The sequence below is a fragment of the Tenrec ecaudatus genome, chromosome X, assembly GCF_050624435.1.
Source record: "Tenrec ecaudatus isolate mTenEca1 chromosome X, mTenEca1.hap1, whole genome shotgun sequence".
NCBI lineage: Eukaryota > Metazoa > Chordata > Mammalia > Afrosoricida > Tenrecidae > Tenrec > Tenrec ecaudatus.
Window position 1 is genome coordinate 139,182,432 of NC_134548.1, and position 19,788 is coordinate 139,202,219.

The 19,788-nt window shown below is 35.9% G+C and overlaps 1 non-coding gene across 1 annotated transcript; it reads right to left on the reverse strand.

Annotated features, from left to right (window-relative positions):
• Positions 1–8,555: 8,555 nt before the first annotated feature.
• Positions 8,556–8,661, reverse strand: LOC142435249 (U6 spliceosomal RNA). The gene has a single exon (XR_012781347.1). It is a non-coding gene; the product is annotated as a U6 spliceosomal RNA (small nuclear RNA).
• Between the last annotated feature and the right edge of the window lie 11,127 nt (positions 8,662–19,788).

Sequence of the window (19,788 nt, forward strand, 5' to 3'; positions counted from 1 at the left end):
CTTCTCTTTCCACTATCCTGACTTGACATTCCCATAAATATCCCTGATTACTCTGATAGGCATATTTACTTGTATGGTGGGGGTGAGGGGCTCATATAACTTTGCCTGACAGCCAGTAAGGAGTTAACATTCCTTCCCCATTCCTTCACAATTTGAACCCTGTGGATGTGAGGAGCCCTCCACCAAAGTGGCCTTCAAATGCATACCAAGAGGAGGTGGTGTATTGTTCATGGGCACAAGTTAGGCTCTCTCCCAGGCTGTCTGCCCACCCTGGCCAGCAGACTGGATGACTTGGTACCCTGAGCATGTGCTTAGCCTGTTGCTTGTCCTTAGAGCAGTAGACTCATACAATATTTGTCCTTTTGTGTTTGACTAACTTCACTCAGCATAATGTTTTCCAGAGCCCACCAGGTCATGAAGTGTTTCATTATTTGATTGTTGTTTTTAAGTGATGTATAATATTCCATTTTATGTATACACCAGAGTTTTGTTTTGTTTTAATCCAATCTTCTACTGATAGAAATTTAGGCTGTTTCCAACTTCTTGCTATTGTGAACTGTGTTGCAATGAACACGGAGGAACACGTCTATTCAGGATATTTCTTATTCTCTGGGGTATGTGTCCATGAATGGTTTTGCTGTATCATATTGAATTTCCATTGCCATCTGTTTTAGTAATTGAAATACTACTTTGCACAGTGGTTGTACATATTTACAAGCCCACCAAACGTGTAAAAGAATTCTTATCTCGCCACACCCTCTCTAGCATTTGTTGTTCTCATATATTTTTTTAATTGGGCTATGGTTATGGGTTTTAGATGGTTTCTCATGGCTGTTTTGCCTTGTATTTCAAGGATGGTTAATAAATTAGAGTAATTACTCATGTGCTAATTATCCATTCAGGTGTCATCCTGTGTGGATCATCTGTTCAGGCCCTTTATCCATCTTATCAGAGGGTTATTTGTTTTGTTTTCTTGTTGAAGGCTTTTTGTATACTGAAGATTTTAGTAAATAGCCTTTAGTCCACTATGCCATTGCCAAATATCTTTTTCCAATTTGTAGGCTGTAGTCTTTCTCTTTGATGTAATCTTTCTATGTATACATTTTATTTTTCATAGGTCTCCTTTATCTATTTTTTCTATTACTTCTTTAGTTTCTGTTAAAATCATTTTATTGGGAGCTCATACAATTCTTATCACAATCCATTCATTCATCCATTGGGTGAAGCACAATTACACATTTGTTGCCAGCATCCTTTTCTTTTTTTAAAAAAAATGATTTTATTGGGGGCTCTTACAACTCTTATCGCAATGCATACTTACATTCGTTGCCCTCATCATTCTCAAAATATTTGTTTTCTACTTGAGCCCTTGGTCTCAGCTCCTCATTTTTCCCTTCCCTCTTTGGGCCCCCCTCCCTCACGAACCCTTGATAGCTTGTAAATGATTATTATTTTGTCATATCTTACACTGTCCGACCTCCTTTCACCCACTTTTCTGTTGTTCGTTCCCCAAGGAGGAGGTTATAAGTAGACCCTTGTAATCGCTTTCCCCTTTCTACCCCACCTTCCCTCTACCCTCCCATTATCACCAGACTCGCGACTGGTCCTAAAGAAATCACGTAACCTGGATTCCCTCTGTTTCCTGTTGCTATCTGTATCAGTGTACATTCTTTGGTCTAGCCAAATTTGTAAGGTAGAATTGAGATCATGATAGTGGGATGGAAGGAGCATTTAATAAATAGAGGAAAGTTGTATGTTTTATCATTGCTACACTGCACCCTGACTGGCTCATCTTCTCTCTGAGTGCCTTCTGTAATGGGGTGTCCAGTTACCTGCAGATGAGCTTTTGGTTCCCAATCTGCAGTACCCCTCATTCACAAAGATATGATATTTTGTTCTTTGAAGCCTGATACCTAATCCCTTTGACGCCTTGTGATCCCACAGGCTGGTGTGCTTATTCCATGTAGGCTTTGTTGCTTCTGAGCTAGATGGCAGCTTGTTTGCCTTTAAAACCCCAGACGATATCTCAGTTGATAGCCGGGCACCATCAGTTTTCTTCACCACATTTGCTTATGCAGCCACTTTGTCTTCAGCGATTATGTCGGGAAGGTGAGCATAATGGAATGATAGTTTAATAGAACAAAGTGTTCTTGCATTGAGGGAGTCCTTGAGTGGAGGCTCAATGTCCATTTGCTACATTTGCTACGTTAATACTAAACCTATAAATATGTGAACGTAGATCTATTTCTCCATCGACATTTATAAATATATTTACATATGTATATGCCTGTATTTAGATGTCTATAAATGCCCTTTGCCTCCTAGCTCTTTCCTCTATTTCCTTTGACTTTCCTCTTGTCCCACTATCATGCTCCGCCTTCATTTCGGTTTCAGTCCCGCCTTCATTTCGGTTTCAGTCATTCCTCTCAGTTACATTGCCCTATCTTTTTCCAGAATTCTTTTAAACTAAATTCTCATCTTGAATAATTTTTGGATAATGTAGTCTGTGTGAGTTGTATCTCTAGACATGCTACGTTTCTGGTTTGTTTATTTGATCGTTTTCCTCCATACTGCAGCCAAAGTTGCCAGGTAAATATCCCCATAATCTCCTTATTCCAGTTGGAAATTTTTGTCTTTTAAATTCAACAACTAGGAGTGATATCATGAAGGTGCTATGCTTTATGAAGAGGTATTGGCCATAAGGGGAGCATCTGCAATTTGAAAATGTAACTATCATTAATTCACCTTGGTATTTGTCTGATTTCTTCTACAAATAACTCTTTAAAGATCAAATTGCTATTTCCAGGGCAAACACCTGGTTAAATCTCAGAATAAAACTCTTTGATCTCCAAATATCTACTTTACTTTCCCACCAGCTCAAATACACATTTTAAAGACATTTAAAATGTTTTCAGCACTTTCTAACATTCTGTGTCAGATGGGTTCCTTGTGGACAGATTTGAAGTACGACATGACATTTTTGTTTTGTGCTGAGTCAAATCATTGATACAACATAACAGAGTTGACCTGCCCATTGGGTTTCCTAGGCAATAATCTTTATGGGAACAGATCATTGGATCCTTCTACCATGGAATTGCTGGTGGATTTGAGTCGCTGAAATTTGATTAGCACCTGAGCTATTAACTACTGTAATAATATAAAACAAACAGAAGCACAAATAATTTATATGGTTTGAATAACATGACACATTTTCCAGAGGGAAATTCTTTACATAATTCCAGGAGAAATTCCAAATTTATTTTCAAAACAGTGTCATTTATTAACTAAGAACTGAAGAGGTGATGTTAATATATTCAAATAATGGCTGCATTCAAGAAAACATTTTACAAAATCGTATGGTTTGTAGCGAGGGCAGTGTGATTCTCAACAAGGGCAGTGTTACCTTTATTGAGCTTTATGAAAATAGTAATGACTGTTTATACTGTCACAATAATTATAGATACTTTTGGCATTTAGTTAGAACGAGGGAAATTTAAATATCCTACAATGCGCGGGACAATTTTGAATATTGTACTAGTTTCTGCATGCTATTTACATGTCCCAAACATCCTTATGTTTTATAATACTTGCAACTTTATTGAGATTTGTTATTCCTTAATTGTCAAGTAATTGTCCAATTTTGTACACTCATATACAGAGAGCATAATTGAAAAGAGAAAAGAAGGGAACAAGAAAAAAACTTGACATAACATATTTACATCAAATATTGGAATATTATTTGAAATTCTTGTGCATTTTATTTAAATGTCCCATAACATCCTTCTATAGGTAAAAATGCATTTGTTGATATACCAGCCTAGAAATTAAATCTCTTTTATTCGCAAGGTTCATGTAAATTTAGCAAAACTTCAGAAGAACTTGAAATTTCAATGAAAGCAACCAAGTAATAAATTAAGGAAGCAAATGTATTTTGTATTATAAGGAATTATGCCAGAGGCTAATCAAGTAATTCATAGCAATGTGATAGTAGATATTTAAGTGGCCTCTACAACTTACTTCTATGAATCTATGCTTGTATCTGTCAGTTCCATAATTACATACATTTATGTAGTCTGTATTCTCTTAGTTTAAAAATCAAGAGAAAAGAAAGAGTTAAAATATTTAAATATTTCAAATAACTTCACAAAGATATCAAATGTCCATTATATCTATTTTCCTAAATAATGAGGTTTTTAAAATAATTTTATTAGGGGATTGTGCAATTCTTATCCCAATTCATACATCCATCCATTGTGTCAAGCACATTTGTACATTTGTTGTCATCATTCTCAAAACATTTGCTTTCTACTTGAGAGCTTAATATCAGTTACTTATTTGACCCCTCCCTCCGCACTCCCCCCGATGAACCATTCATAATTCATAAATCATTATTATTTTGTCGTATCTCACACTGTTCGACATCTCCCTTCACCCACTTTTCTGTTTCCATCCCCCAGGGAGGAGGTTATATGCAGATCCTTATAATCAATTCTCCCTTTCTACCCCACCTTCCCTCCAACCTCCAGGTATTGCCACTGTTACCAGTGGTCCTGAAGGTGTCCTCTGTCCTGTATTCCCCATGTTTCCAATTGCTATCTGTACCAATGTACATCCAAAGGTCTAGCCAGATTTGTATGGTACAATTGGGCTCATGATAGTGGGGGGGAAGCATTTAAGAACTAGAGGAAAGTTATATATTTCATCATTGCTACCCTGCACCCTGACAGGCTCATCTCCTTCCCCACAACCCTTCAGTAAGGGGGTATCCAGTTGCCTACAGATGGGCTTTGGGTATCCAGTCTGCACTCACCCTCATTTATAATGATATGATATTTTTGTTCTTTTATGCTTGACACCTGATCCTTCGACACCTTGTGATCACACAGGCTTGTGTGCTTCTTCCATGTGGGCTTTGACTGCGCTAGATGGCCGCCCATTTATCTTCAAGCCTTTAAGACCCCAGACACAATATCTTTTGATAGCCAGGCACTATCAACTTTCTTCACCACATTTGCTTATGTACACATTTGTTTTCAGTGATCATATCGGGAAGGTGCACACCCACTGATATGATTTTTGTTCTTTGATGTCTGATACCTGGTCACTTCTACATCTCGTGATCACACAGGCTGGTGTGCTTCTTCCATGTGGGCTTCGATGCTTCTGACCTAGATAGCTGCTTGTTTTTTCTGCAAACCTTTAGGACCCCAGACGCTTATCTTATAACAGCCAGCACCATCTGCTTTCTTCACCACATTTCCTTATACACACATTTGTCGTCAGCAATCATGTTGGGAAGGTGTGCATCATGGAATGCCAATTTAATAGAACAATGTGTTCTTGCATTGAGTAATAATGAGTTTTTAGTATTAAATAAATACTTCATTAAAAAGGAAGACACCGATCCATTTGGCAATCATACTGGTCAGAGGAAAGGAAAATATTTGAGAACTGAAATACTGTCCCTATATTTAGAAATATGTTTAAATCCAAAGAAAAAGGCCTCATCAAAACATTTTTCATTGTTGTGTGAAGATGTAAAAAGTAGATCAGTTTGGTATCCAACAATACATTCACATTTTGTTTCATGGCATTTGTTTTGTTTCGTATTTTTATACCTCTTTCTATCCTAACATCATAAATTTGTCATTGAGCGAATGTTGCCCTTTTGATGTCAAACAGTTGATTATTCTAAGGTATGCATATGTCCCTAATGTCATTGTTCCCTTATAGAAATCTATTATTTAGAGGAAAAGTGAGCCAGAGAATGAGCTACTTTCCATATCTGAAAGGTGAATTCTCTCTCAATCTGGAGCAAAGAAGAGTGAAGAAAATCATACACACATGGAAATGATTAGTCCAATGGACCACATGCACATCAGTCTCTGATCCTGAAGCTAGAACTAGATGGTGTCTGCCTACCAGAGCAAGCTCACTCTTCTGAAAGGGATTACATTGGAAAGTCCTGAATATAGTGATGGTAAAATTAAGAACAAACATCAAAAACATAAAATACCCCCAGGATTATTGGCGGCATTAGAAACTGATGGAAGTCTTATTGTTTTTATAGAATCACAGATAAATATAGCCGGTGAAAAGACAATATTAGGTTTATTAGTAGTAGCATACTGGAAAGATATTTTGGTCAAATTATTTCTTCTCTTTTTTTTGAACAATAATCGGGCATTGAAAGAAATTCATTACATGATAAAAGTGTTCAAAATAGGATATGTGATAAATGTAGGAAGAAAAAAATTAATTAAAAGTAGATAAAACTATCCTACATAAATAGTTAAGCTTTACTCTTTTTACAAAAGGTTTCTAAGAAGATAGAGGATCGTAAAAGTTCTATGGAACTAATTTACTTCTCAAATGTAATAGCCAATGCATGAACAATAACTGGTCATTAACAGGGATTTACAGTCAAGTTAGCAATAACAAGAAAATAGCAACAGATGTTTTAGAAATTCATTCAATTATTCATTAATTATTTATCTATAAAATCTGATATTTGATATGCTTCCACCTGATATTTACTAATATTTATAAAGATGAAGAGATCCTTATTAAATTGCAAGAAAAATAAATCTATTTCATTTTTGTGAGGCAGATATGAGGTTTATTTACATAAAATGATTTAAAAATAATACTGTGAGCCAAGGATGTTTGGTTCCATCTTTCCTTCAACTAGCTAATATTAGGTTTAACATTATTTTGGCAATTCATTGCTTCCATCAACGTGCTATTCAAACATGATTCTATTAAAAATCTATTTGAACCTAAGTATCAGTTTGAAGGAAGAATTGTTTTAAACTGATGTTGCAATAATTTTTCCTTAAAATGCTGTTTGACAATTTTACTATAAAAAAGGATTTGGGTAAAAGCACTATTTAATCTCCATAATTACATAATAAAGCTTTTCATTCACTAAATTTTTTCATACGCTCTTATTTGATAGATGCTAATTTATGTACGATAACACTTTCAACTTCATATTTAGTTAAAAATATTTCTGCACAACGATTCAGCACTGTACAAAAGCAATGAAATGAATTTCAAATATATAACAAAGTTCAAAAATAATAACAAAAATGCAAGAGCAAATATATTTAAAGGTGCAGAGTTCCAGGTATATCACTAAATGTCACTAATTGAACATTCCTTTTGAAATTCAGATAATATTGCCATTTATATATTTTTTATTTCCAAAATACAATGACAAGAAAACTATATTGCAGAGGTGTGCATTAAAATATTTATATTTCTGTTGCTTTTATGTTTGTATCTTACTGTAATGCTGTTAACAAATACTCACCAATTGACATCTCCAAGTATTCTTTAATTACTAGAGAGAGAAAATATGCTTCCATTTATAAGATTTCCTAATATTCCTCTATTTCTGTTTCAGCACTGCCACAGTCCATGTTGCAATACAGATGGCTACTACTAGTCATCTGTAATGTCCATTTTATTTGCAAGGATACCATAATTCTTCAACTTCCCCTTTTCCACAATGTGATTTGTCTTTGCTTGCAATCTCAACTTAATTAAGATGGTTTCCCCTTTTCCATTTTTATATACCCTTATTTTTGTTATGCTATCATTGTTTTGTTATTTAAAATCTACTAAGTGTTCTTTTTTGTTTCTCTTCCTAATTTTAATGTCAAATGTATTCGTTGTCAGTGCCTGCAACTATCTTACTTCTACAATAGGCCTTTCATGTCCTCATTTGTGAGTATTTACATATTAAAGTGCATGTCATATTTTATGAACACTTTCATTTTATTCCTACTTTGTGTCACACTGGGGCATTAAAGTTTTTAAATGGTTTATCTAAGTAGGTTATATTATCAATGAATTACATCTTAAGATAGTAAAGGTGCCATTATAAAATGCTAGTTATAGGAGTTATTAAGTCTCATAGAGACTTACAGATATGATGCATTCAAAGACAACTTTCTTTTATAGCCTAATTCCCTTGACTTCCTTCTCATACAGGATAAACATGAAAAGTCTAATTCAACTCTCTAAAATATAGTGCTATTAAATAAGGAAGTTTTCTTGTTTTTAATACTCATTTTTTGCTGTTTTTAATTTTGTTATGACTAGGAAACTGTTTTAAATAAATTATTTAATGTGAATAAATGGCAATTATTGACTAACATTATTAGTCAACCAATAGAATAATAAAATAATTAAATGATAAACATTAACAGATTAATATAATATTACTAGTCAATTAAATAATTAATGACAATTATTGATCTAATAGCCATGTCTCTCATTCTTTCTCTCTAAAAAAAACCCAAAATTCGAGTCCTAGTATTGACTCGCCATAGCGAGGTTTGCTCCAAATTCTAAAGAATACTCTCAGACAAAAAGAAAAAGAATAATGCCAATTTTAAATTGGTTTAATATTTTAGGGCAGAAAATTGCTTAGAATGTACAGCAATATCTCATATATTCTCTCGGGTTTTTTTTCTTAGTTTCTCCTATTATTAATACCTTGTGTTAGTGTGGTACATTTGACAAAACTGATGAACCAATATGTATACATTTTTATGTAACACTTCAGGAATTAGCATGCCATCCTTGGACAGCGGCCATGCCAATGTTTTCTGTCTTGTTCCATTTTCAGTATATGTGTGGCTAAAGGAGCATCTGAACAGATATTGTAGTTGTTAAAAGCCTTCAAGTCTGTTCTGACTCCCAGTGGCACCAGACAAAGCATTTGTACAACAGAGGGAAGAATTGCCCAGTCCTGCCTAACCTTCACGACTGTTTTTTATGTTTGCGCCTATTGCTGGAACCACTATTTCAATCCAACCTGTCGAAAAATATCTTCTTTATCACTGTCCTTCTGCTTTATAGTTAGGCCTGTTGGTGGAACGCTGGAAATGGCCTGCTAACTGCAAGGTCAGCATTTCAAAACCACCAGTTGCCCTTTGGGAAAAAATGGGACTTTCTAATCCTGTAAAGAGTTACAGTCTCAGAAACTCACAGGGATAGTTCTCCCTTGTCCTTTAAGGCCACTGTAAGTCAGTATCAACTTGATGGCAACAACTTGGTTTTCTTTGTTTGTTTGTTTTCTACTTTAATGAGTATCATGGCTCTTTCCATGGACTGGTCTCTCCAATAACATGTCCAAAGTAAGAGAAATGAAGTCTTGTCATCCTTGATTTTAAGAAGCATTCTGGCTATACTTCTTCCAAGACTGATCTGTTTGTTTTCGTGACAGCCCATGGTTCTTTCTATATTCTGTACCAACATCATATATCAAATGCATCAATACTCAGAGGAAGCAACATTCAAGAAATCAAATTATGTATTTGATTGCACAAATCTGCCCTCATTAAAATGGTTGGAGAGCAAAATGATACCCTGAGAACTGTGGTGTGCCTGGTTCAAGCCATAGGTGTTTTCAATCATCTCATATGCGTGGGAAAATCCAAAAATGAATAGGCAGGCTGAAGAAAAATTGATCCATTGAATTATCATATTGGTGAAGCATTTGTAAAGGATTGTGGGCTGTCAGAATAACAAACAAACTGTCTTTGAAGAGGTACAGCTGTAATGTTCCTTACGCTTCCTCTCAGCTACTTTGGAGATGCTGTCAGGAGAGAGTGGTCCCTGGAAAAGGACAGCCTGTTTGGGAAAGTGGAGGGGCAGCAGAAAAGCCAACGGCCCTGAATGAAAAGGATGGACACAGGGGATGATACACTAGACTCAAACATCATAACAATTGTGATGATGGTGTGGGGCACGTAAACGGGTTGATTTCTTGTGTAAGGCTAGCCATGATTTGGAACAAGTTTGAGGGCACCTAACAAAAATAACATGAGTCATAGCTATATCGACGTTAGACCTACTTAGGTTTGTTTAGGATGTATCCACCCCCAACCTCATCCAATGTTTTCCCCTTTATCTTGAGTAAGGACAAATACATGGAGCAATGAATATTTTTAGAGCAGTAAGATCTTTCTATGTGATACTTTAATGGGGCTATAGGACATTTGTCTGCCTAGAAGTTAGGCTGTGACAGTAATTACTTCTGCTCCAACACTTCACCTCCCAATAAATCAAAACATCCCCACTGCCATTAAGTAAATTCCAAATGATAGCTAGTCTACAGGATACAATAGAATGTCTACCTAAGGTTTTCAACTGCAAGTCTTTATGAGTACAGATAGCTTCATCTTTCTCCAAATTCCTCTAGTGTTATTGCTTTTGAATCCTTCGAGCTTCCCTAATAACTGTCCCATAGATCCAGTCTAGGCCATAGAGATGTTTCAATGGTATGAGCAGCAAGGGGAAGCAAAGAAATGAAATCCCTGGGGAATACCAAAAATAGACTTTGAGGCAAGAGCATGGCACCCCATCAGACTTGACCAGAAAACACTCTTAAAGGTCAACCAACTGACCTTGAACTAGTTATAGGCTTTTCTTTTGTTGTTGTTGTTGTGGTGGTTTTGTTTGTTTCTTTTTGCTGTTTTACCATGAATATAAATATAATAAAATGGATGCATTTCAGATGAGAAAGAAAATAGTGGTAAACAAAGTGACTATTTACTATTAAATAAGTAAATCAATATGAGATTAAGTATTTAATAGATGAAAAAATTAAAATAACTTTGTCAATTCCTAAAATCAGTTTAAGGACCATCATCTTATTCAAAGAAAAACTTCTATATTGAATTTAGATTTAGATTCATTCTCAAGATATTTACAAAATACATTATTAAAATTAATGGTGCAAGAAACTTAAAAGTAGACTTTACATACAAATATATCAACCAAATATGATCATAAAATAGGCAATTTCAGTCAATTATGATGAAAAAATAAAAAGAAAACAAAGATAAAAATCTGGACAATTCATGCATTTTTTGATAAAAGATATAATCTGTAATGAAGACATAATCGTGTTAATTTCCATAATCTAACACATCACCAAACCATAAAAATCAAAAGTTCTTTGAAATACAACTCAGCTGAGATATCTTCTAAAGAGCAGTAAAATCAGAGAGCAGTATGCCACACACAGAGGCACATCCCAATGCTTCAGGCAAAGAAGCTGTCAAAAGATTACATTCTTTCATTCTACGTCATCAATGCCAGAAAACCTACAGAATTCTAAAGTGGATGAAAATCAAAGTTCCAAAGAACAAATAGCAGAAGACATATTCATCATTTCTCATTCTGTGAGAATACAGGTTTTACTAGTATCAGCAGGAACATCTATGTATAAAACTCCATTGAGGATTATTCAACTGAGAGAAATATCTGGAAGTTGGGGAAGCCTCCATCTAACAGACAGAATATGTAAACTAAGCAATTCTGCACCAGAAGGTGGAGGAAGCAGTCCACGTGTCATAAGACTACAGCTTACTGGGTCAGAAGAGATGACTTTTAGAAGAAAGAAGTGCAAAGATTGAAAGGCTAAATTAAAATATCATTTATTTTAGAAAGTAAAAATTTTCCTTTAGGATAGTGGTTTGAAAAATAAGCAAAAAGCGCTTACTTTTTTCACATAAGAGAAAGGCCCTTAAATGGGTAATCAAAAAAATGATACGATGTCACTACAATATCATTAGGGAATCTAGGCTACTTTTGCATCTAGTCCTCTAACTTATTTAACATGTAGCTTTCGTCCTCATGGACATTGCGTATCACAGGATTGCTGCTCCACTTCGTCTTATGGCCAGGAAAGACAAAAATGCTGCTGCGGTTGTTAGGTGTCCTTGAATTGGCTGTGAATCATAGTGACCCTATGTACAAAAGAACAAAACGCTGCCCTGTCCTTCGCCATTCTCACAACTGTTCCTATGTTGAGCCTATTGTTGCAGCCACCGTGTCAATCCATCTCATATAGGGCCTTCCTTCTTTTTCACTGGGGTAGTGGTTACGCATTGAGCTGCTGTCCACATGGTAGGCTTTAAAAGCACCAGCAACTCTGCAGGAGAGAGCCTGGGCTTTCCACTCTCTTAAACAGTCTCAGAAACCCACAGTGGGGTCGCCAGTTAGCATTGCCTAGATGGCAATGAGTTTGGCTATTTGGCCACTTACCAACCAAGTTCTCCAGGGACTTAATTTTCTTGACAGAATGTTTAATGTATGTGAGACCAAGTGTCATCATCCTTGCCTCTAAGGAGCATTCTGGCTGCGCTTCTCCTAAAATAGATGTTTGCTCTTTGGGGCAGTGTATAATCGCTTCAATATTCTTCACCAACAACATAGGTCTAATGCATCAAATTTTCTTCTGACTTCCTAATACAATGTACAACTTTGACATTCAGAGGAAGTCATTGTAAACACCACAGATTCTATCAGGCACAGCTTCATCCTCAAAGTAACATACTTGCTTTTTAACATTTAAAAGGTCTTTTGCATCAGATTTACCCAATGCAAAGTGTTTTTTATCTCTGGCCATCTGCTTCCATGAGCATTGATTGTAGAGCCAAATGAGATGAAATCCTTGGCGACTTCAATCTTCCTCTGTTTATTAGTCAAGTTGTGTGGATTCTGGTCCTGCTGTGTGAGGATTTGGGTCTTTTTTACAATGCACTTTAATCCATATGAAGGTTGCAGTCCCCGAGCTTAATCTGCAAGTGCAAGTGGTTCACATTTTCTTCAATTTCAGCAAGCAATGTTGTATAATCTGCTATACAGCAGGTTGTTTATTAGCCTTCCTCCAATCCTGATATCACATTCTTCTTCATATAACCCAGTGCCTCTAATTATTTGCTCAAAATACAGATTGAAAATATATAGTGAGGGGATACACCCCTGAAACACACTTTTTAAAAATGTTAAAGCATGCAGTTTGCAAAACTTCCTCTTCATCCATGGACAGGTTCTACATGAGTACAATGAAGGGTTCTGGAATTTCTATTCTTTTCAAGTCTATCCATAGACTGTTATGATCCACCAAGTTGAATGTTTTTGTATAGTCAATGGAATACAAGTAAACGTGTTTCTGGAAAGCTCTACTTGAATTCAAGATCCATCTGACATCAGCCATGATATCCCTTGTTCCACACCCTCTTCTGCACCTGTCCTGAACTTGTGGCAGCTCCCAGTCAACGGTCTGCTGCAACCATTCTTGGAGGGATCTTCAATAAAATTTTACCTGCACATGATATCAAAGAGACTGTCCATAATTTGAGTATTCTGTTGAGTCACCATTCTTAAGAATGAGTACAGATATGTGTCTCTTCTAGTCACTTGGCCAATAAGCTCTCTTCCAATTTTCTTGGCAGAGACAAGTAAGTGCTTTGAGTGCTTCCTCACCTTATTCAGTCTTAAAAATTGATATCTTACAAATTCTTGAAGCCTTGGTGTTGGCCAAAGCTTCCAGTGCGGCTTGCCCTTTTCCCCTCAGCGCTATATAATCTCGCGCATATGTTACCTCTTGAAATGGTCGGATGTTAAACAGTTCTTTTTGTCATAGTGACTTTCTATATTCATTCCATCTGCTTTGGATACATCGTGCACCATTCAATATTTTACCAACAAAATCTTTCAAGATTGCAACTCAAGGCTTGAAGTTGTCTTTACTTCTTTTTGTTAAGGAGTCCAGAGCACGTTCTTGTTTTTCTAAATCCAGGTTTTTGCACCTTTCATTACAATATTTGACGTTGTGTTCTCAAACTGACCTTTGTGGTTTTCTGTTGGTTGAACTCTTTCACTTAATCATTTCTTCCACTTACGTTAGCTACTGCATGGTTGGAAACAAGTCTCCGGGTCTCTTCTGACACCCACTTTTATCTTTTCTTTGTTTCCTATCTTCTTAATGACTTTTTGCTTTCTTCATGTGTGATATTTCTGGTGTCCTTGCACAGCTCATAAAGTCTTCTGTCATAAGCATTTACCATTTCAAGTCTTTTCTTGAGATAATCTCTTGAAATTCAAGTGAGATATAATCAAGGTCATACTTTGGTCCTTGTAGACTTATTTTACTTTTCTTTTCAAGTTGAACTTTCATATGAGCACTGGTATGTTCCACAGTTGGCCACTGGCCTGGTTTTAGCTGATGATAATGAAATTCTCCATCATCTCTTCCCACATATTTAGTCAATTTGAGTTCCATGTCTTCCTTCTGGAGAGGTTCATGTGTATAGTTGTCTTTTGTGATGTTGAAAAAAAGGTATTTGCCATGAAACAGTCATTGATCTTGCAAAATTCTATCATGTAGCCTGTAGCTGTATTTCCATCAGTAAGACCATCTTTTCCAATTGTTGTCCAACTTTTGCATTCCAATAATCAATAATTAACAGTGCATATTGATTGAATGGTTGATCAATTCCAGACTTAAGGCATTGATAGTATTCTTTAATTTCTTCATTATATTTAATGGGTGATGAATAAATTTTAATAATGGATGTATTGATTAGATTTCATTGTATGCAAATAAACATTATCCCATCACAGGCAACATAGTGTTTCATGACTGATTTTCTAATATCTCTGACTGTAAACTATATGATTTTCTGTTTCAAAGGGGCTGATTCATTCCATTTAATTCTTTATGACATCAAATATTTCATATATGTCCCACCAATGATTATTAGCAGATTGTTGCATCTAGTTCTACTCACCTTGACTTGTACTCCATCATCCATTGAACATCCCAAAGGCTCCACTCCTTACAGGCTTTCCCCCATTCACATCACCATGCTTGACTCTACTTCAAGAAGGCAGGTCCCTTTAAGTCGCATTTTGAGTGTTTTCGGACCAGAGGGGCCCATTCTCCAGCACTATCTTCAACAACGTTCTATTTTCATTCATTAGAACTTCAGTATCTGACAGTGTTTCAAAGTTATGCATATGGTTTTTCTTTCAGTGGCTACTTCCTCTGAAATAGGTAGTTTATTCCTTCTTCATAGAGCTATACAGAAAGGGTCTACTGTCTTACATAACTCATATATCGTAATGAAAAATATGCTTATAAAAATATAAACATCAAATGTGCTTCTTGTGAGTCTTCACAGAAACGATGAATATGTCTTTGGACCACTGATGGAATGATGATATTTTAAATAAAGTGGTTAGCATACACTCTAGACATAAATTCCTGGACATAAAGTTAGCAATTCAAACATAGTAGCTGCTCTATAGGAGAAAGATAAAACTGTCTTCTGTAAAAATGTACAGTTTTAGAAAATGCTCTATAGGGTCTGTTTTTCTGTGGGTGGAAAGTAGATCTTATGATACCAGTTGACAACAAGTCAATTTAGAGTCATGATGAACTTGTTTGTTTCAGAGTAGAAGGCAGCCCCATAGAGTTTACAATGACAGCAATCATTTGGAATAACTATACCTTTCTTTGAGCAGCTTCTGAGTAGACTCCAATCTCTAATCATTTTGTTAGCAGGCAAGATTATTGACCTTTTGCCACTGATGTAGTCCTCTTTCAGGTTTATAAAACACATATTGTGTTCATGGAGGCAACATTCCCATAAAAATACTTGATTTAGTAGTTTCCACTTTACCTAAGTATGTCCATAATGCACAGATTGCGGTAAGAAGGCATACGAGAAGCTTAATGACGTTTTTGAGAGGGGTTTTATATTCCCAATCGAGGTGCCAAACCTTCTTCCTTATTGCTTCCTCCTGTTTTTGCTTGTCAGATTGCCATTTTGTGACGGCTGAAGTGTTGCTGTGATACTGGCAGATTTGTCACTAGTATTTCAAATGACAGCAGAGTCATCCAAAGTGAACAGATTTCACCAGTGCTTCCAGACAAAGAACAGACTATGAAGAAGGAATAGGCTATTCATTTCAGTTGAAGGACCCACTGAAAACATTGTATATAGCATTTGACAATGTTCTGCCTTTACTCATGAGGTTTTTCAGTAACTAACAAAATTGCATCGCAATTTTGTTAGTTATTGAAAAACCTCATGAGTAAAGGCAGAACATTGTCAGAAATAATGCCAACAGATGAGCCCAGAAGGCAGAAGGCACAGAAAAATTCGACGGAAGAAGCTTTACCTTTTCAAAGTAGAGTCAGACGCAATAACACTGACTGAGGAAATTCAATTGGATAAAATATTCAGATCCCTTAAAATGAGAAGAAACAGCTGAAAATATCCGAGCTGATTCCAGGAACCCAAGTGGAAGGTGAATTATGAGAATGACGAGTGCAACGAATGTATAAGGGTGCTTTGCTCAATTGATGTATGTACAAAATTGGAACTTGGAGGTTACGAAGTATGAATCTAGGAAAACTGAAAAATCATTAAAAAGAAAATGGAATGTATAAAGATAGAGGTTAGTGGACTGACAGGATATTAACTATTATGAATCAGGAAAACATGGTTTCTATGCCAAGAATGACACGATCACGCGGAATGACTTATTCCTTATCAAAAAAGATACTTTAAGGTCTATCTTGAAATAAAAAGATGTTTGTGAAAGTATGATGTCTATCTCCTTAAAAGAAATAAAAATATCATTAAAATTTATTCACCTACCTCAAAAACTAGTGATTAAGAACTTGAAGAATTTTACCAACAGCTTCAGTCTGAAATGTGTCAAACATGATTGTTAATGGTTGGAGTGCAAAAGTTTGAAGCAAAAAAGGAGGGCTAGAACTTTTAAAATGTGGTCTTGGTGATAGAAGTGGAAATGGAGATGACAATAAAATCTTGTAAGACTAAAAACTAACGCTTTGAGCAAGACAAAAGGCAATTGCACAAGTGAAATTCTCTAGTTGGAAGACACAGAAAGCAAATTGACTACAGCTCTGGGTAAGGATTATGGAGAAGTTCAACATCAACAGCTAAAAACAGCCTGTGCCGACCTCTGGAATAGATCCTAGTGCACACAAGCAAGTACTGGTTGAAGGTGAAGAAAACTAAAACAAACTCACAAAAGCCAAAATACTTTCTTGAATCTATCCCGTCTGAATTTCAAGAACATTTCAAGAATGGATTTGCTGCATTAAACACTAATGACAGAATACCTGATGAGCTGTGAGCGCACATCAAGGATGTCGTTTGTGAAGAAAGCAAAAGGTCATTAAAAAGACAGGAAAGAAAAAAAATATCAAAGAGGATGTCAGAAGAGACTCTGAAACTTGCTCTGAACTGTAGAATAGCTAAGACAATGGAAGATATGATGAAGTGGAAGAACTGAAGAGAAAAAAATCCAAATGACAGCATGAGAAGACAAAGTCAAAAATATATTGTTTTAGGAAAGCAAAAGGAAGAACAATTTCAGCATATATTAAACTAAAGGGAAAGAAAACAAAGTCAAGCTTTGAGTTGGAATCTTGAAAGTTTTTAAGGATGCAGGAAGTATCCAAAGAAAACGGAAAGCATGCACTCACTATTCTAAAAATAACTAGACAACATTCCACAATTTCAGAAAGTGGCACATGAACAGGAACCAATGGAGCTGAAGGAAGAAGGACAAATTGCACTGAAAGAATTAGCCAAGAACATGGCTTCAGGAATTGATGGAGTCCCAACTGAAATGATTTTAAAAGCTGTTCAAGCACTGGAAGCACTCAGTATGACAGGGAATTTAGACGAGAGCTTCTTGGTCAAATGATTCGAAAAGATCCTTATGTATACCCATTCCAAAGAAAGGTGACCCATCAGAATGCTAAAATTATAGAACCATAGCATTGATATTACCTCAAGTAAATTTTTGCTGAAAATCATCCCAAGATGTAGCAGTACATTGATAGGGAGCTGCCAGAAGTTCAGGCCGGATTCAGAAGGGGATGTGGAATACTGATATTCTTTCTGATGGAAGATCGATGTTGGTTGAAAGTAGAGAATACCAGAAATAAGCTTACTTGCGTTTTATTGAATATGCCAAGGCATTTGACTTTGTGGACCATAACAACCTATGAATAGATTGGGAAGAATGGGAATTTCAGAGCACTTTATTGTGCTTATGCAGAAACTGTATATGCATCAAGCAGCAGATGTGCAAACAGAACGTGGGAATGTTGCGTGATTTAAATTCAGGAAAGTTGTGCATCAGGGTTGTATTCTCTCACCATAATTATTCTATATGAATGTAGAGCAAATTACCCGAGGAGCTGGTTTATATGAAGAATAGTGGCATCAGCATTGGAGGAAGACATTAATAAACTGTGATATGTTAATCAGATGACAAAGCTTTGCTTACTGAAAGCAAAGAGGATCTGAAGCACTGCTGATGAAATTCAAGGATTGCAGAGTTCAGTATGTATTACAATTCGATGTAAAGAAGACCAAAGTCCTCATGATAGATGGAGAAAAGGTTAAATTGTCATGTTTTTCCCCCCTTGGATACACAATCAATGTTCATGGAAGCGGCAGTCAAGAGATCAAAGCTTTGTATTGGAAAATTTGCTGCACAAGAAATCTTTAGAGTATTGAAATTGGAGGATGTTCCTTTGAGGACTAATTGTGCTTGACCCAAGCCATAGTATTTTCACTTGCCTGATGTAAAGTTGGACATTGAATAAGGAAGACTGAAGAAGGAGTAATACGTGAACTGCCAAAAGGACAACCAACTCAGAGAAAGTTCAGCCAGAATGCTCATTAGAGGCAAGGATGGTAAAAGTGAGTCTTGCATATTTGGCTATGTACGGAGAAAACAGTCTCTGGAGAGGGACATCATGCGTGGTAAAGTAAAGGTGTGGGGGAATCAGGTGACTCTTGACAATATGGATTGATCCAATGGCTGTACTAATGGGCTCAAACATAGGAACAATGGTGAGAGTGGTGCAGGACCAGGTAGTATTTTGTTGCGTTGTGGTCAATATTGTTCAAACCTTCTCAATGCATCTAACAAAAATATGTGTGGTACTTATTTTTTTTCTAAGGCATCACCAGAATCACATTTAGCATCCATGATTCTACAATTCCTTTAAGATAATCAAAGCTTTTTTCTAGCATTGTATTTCAAAAAAATCTGTCAGCCTCTGCCCATTAACTAATTACCATGCCCCTTCCATATATTTTAATATTTGTTAGAGAAGTATTTCTTTTCCCATTTGTGAAAATGTGTTCATTTCCTTGGTTTAGGTAAAAAAAGAACAAAAAATGTGTGGCATATAACAATAATTTATTTTATCAAACACTTCTGAAAGCTAGAAAGTCTAAATTTAGTGTTGGCAGTATTGATTCATTCCGAAGGCACTGAGGTTGAACATTCCCATTCTTCTCTTCTGGCTTCTGATAATGGATAACAATCATCTTATCAGTATTCTTTGGTTTGTACTTCTGTCATCTCATGACTCTCTTCTCTCTGGGTCTCTTTTCCTCTTTTTATAAAAAAAAAATTAAGACTACCGTGAAAATGTCATTGTAAATAATGATATCTGTAATGGCCATATTTCAAGGTCACATTCACCGGTCCCTGTGCTAGAACTTGGACATATCTTCTTAAGGGAACTTGACTATATCTTCTCAGGGGACATAATTCAACTCATAATCTCCTGAGCCAAGTAGGTAGCTTAGTCTGAAAATATTTAGCCCATACTTATTTGTTTTCTTGTTCTTTTCCCCTTGCAACTGTTCAAATGAAGTAACCCAGTACATTACAAGTTCCGTGATTCAGGAGAGAAAATTAGCATAATCACTCAATAAGGTAGCCATTTTCTTTTCTGGATGTATAAATAAAGTCACATCTGATAATAAGTTAACATTTTGGTATTTATTATGTGTAAACACAGATCTGTGCAATGTGTTTAAACAATCAGAGGTTTCATTTTGACAGCTTTGACATACTCAGACATGGACTCCCATTACATGTCAGAAAGATAAGTTTCAGTTCTTTAACACT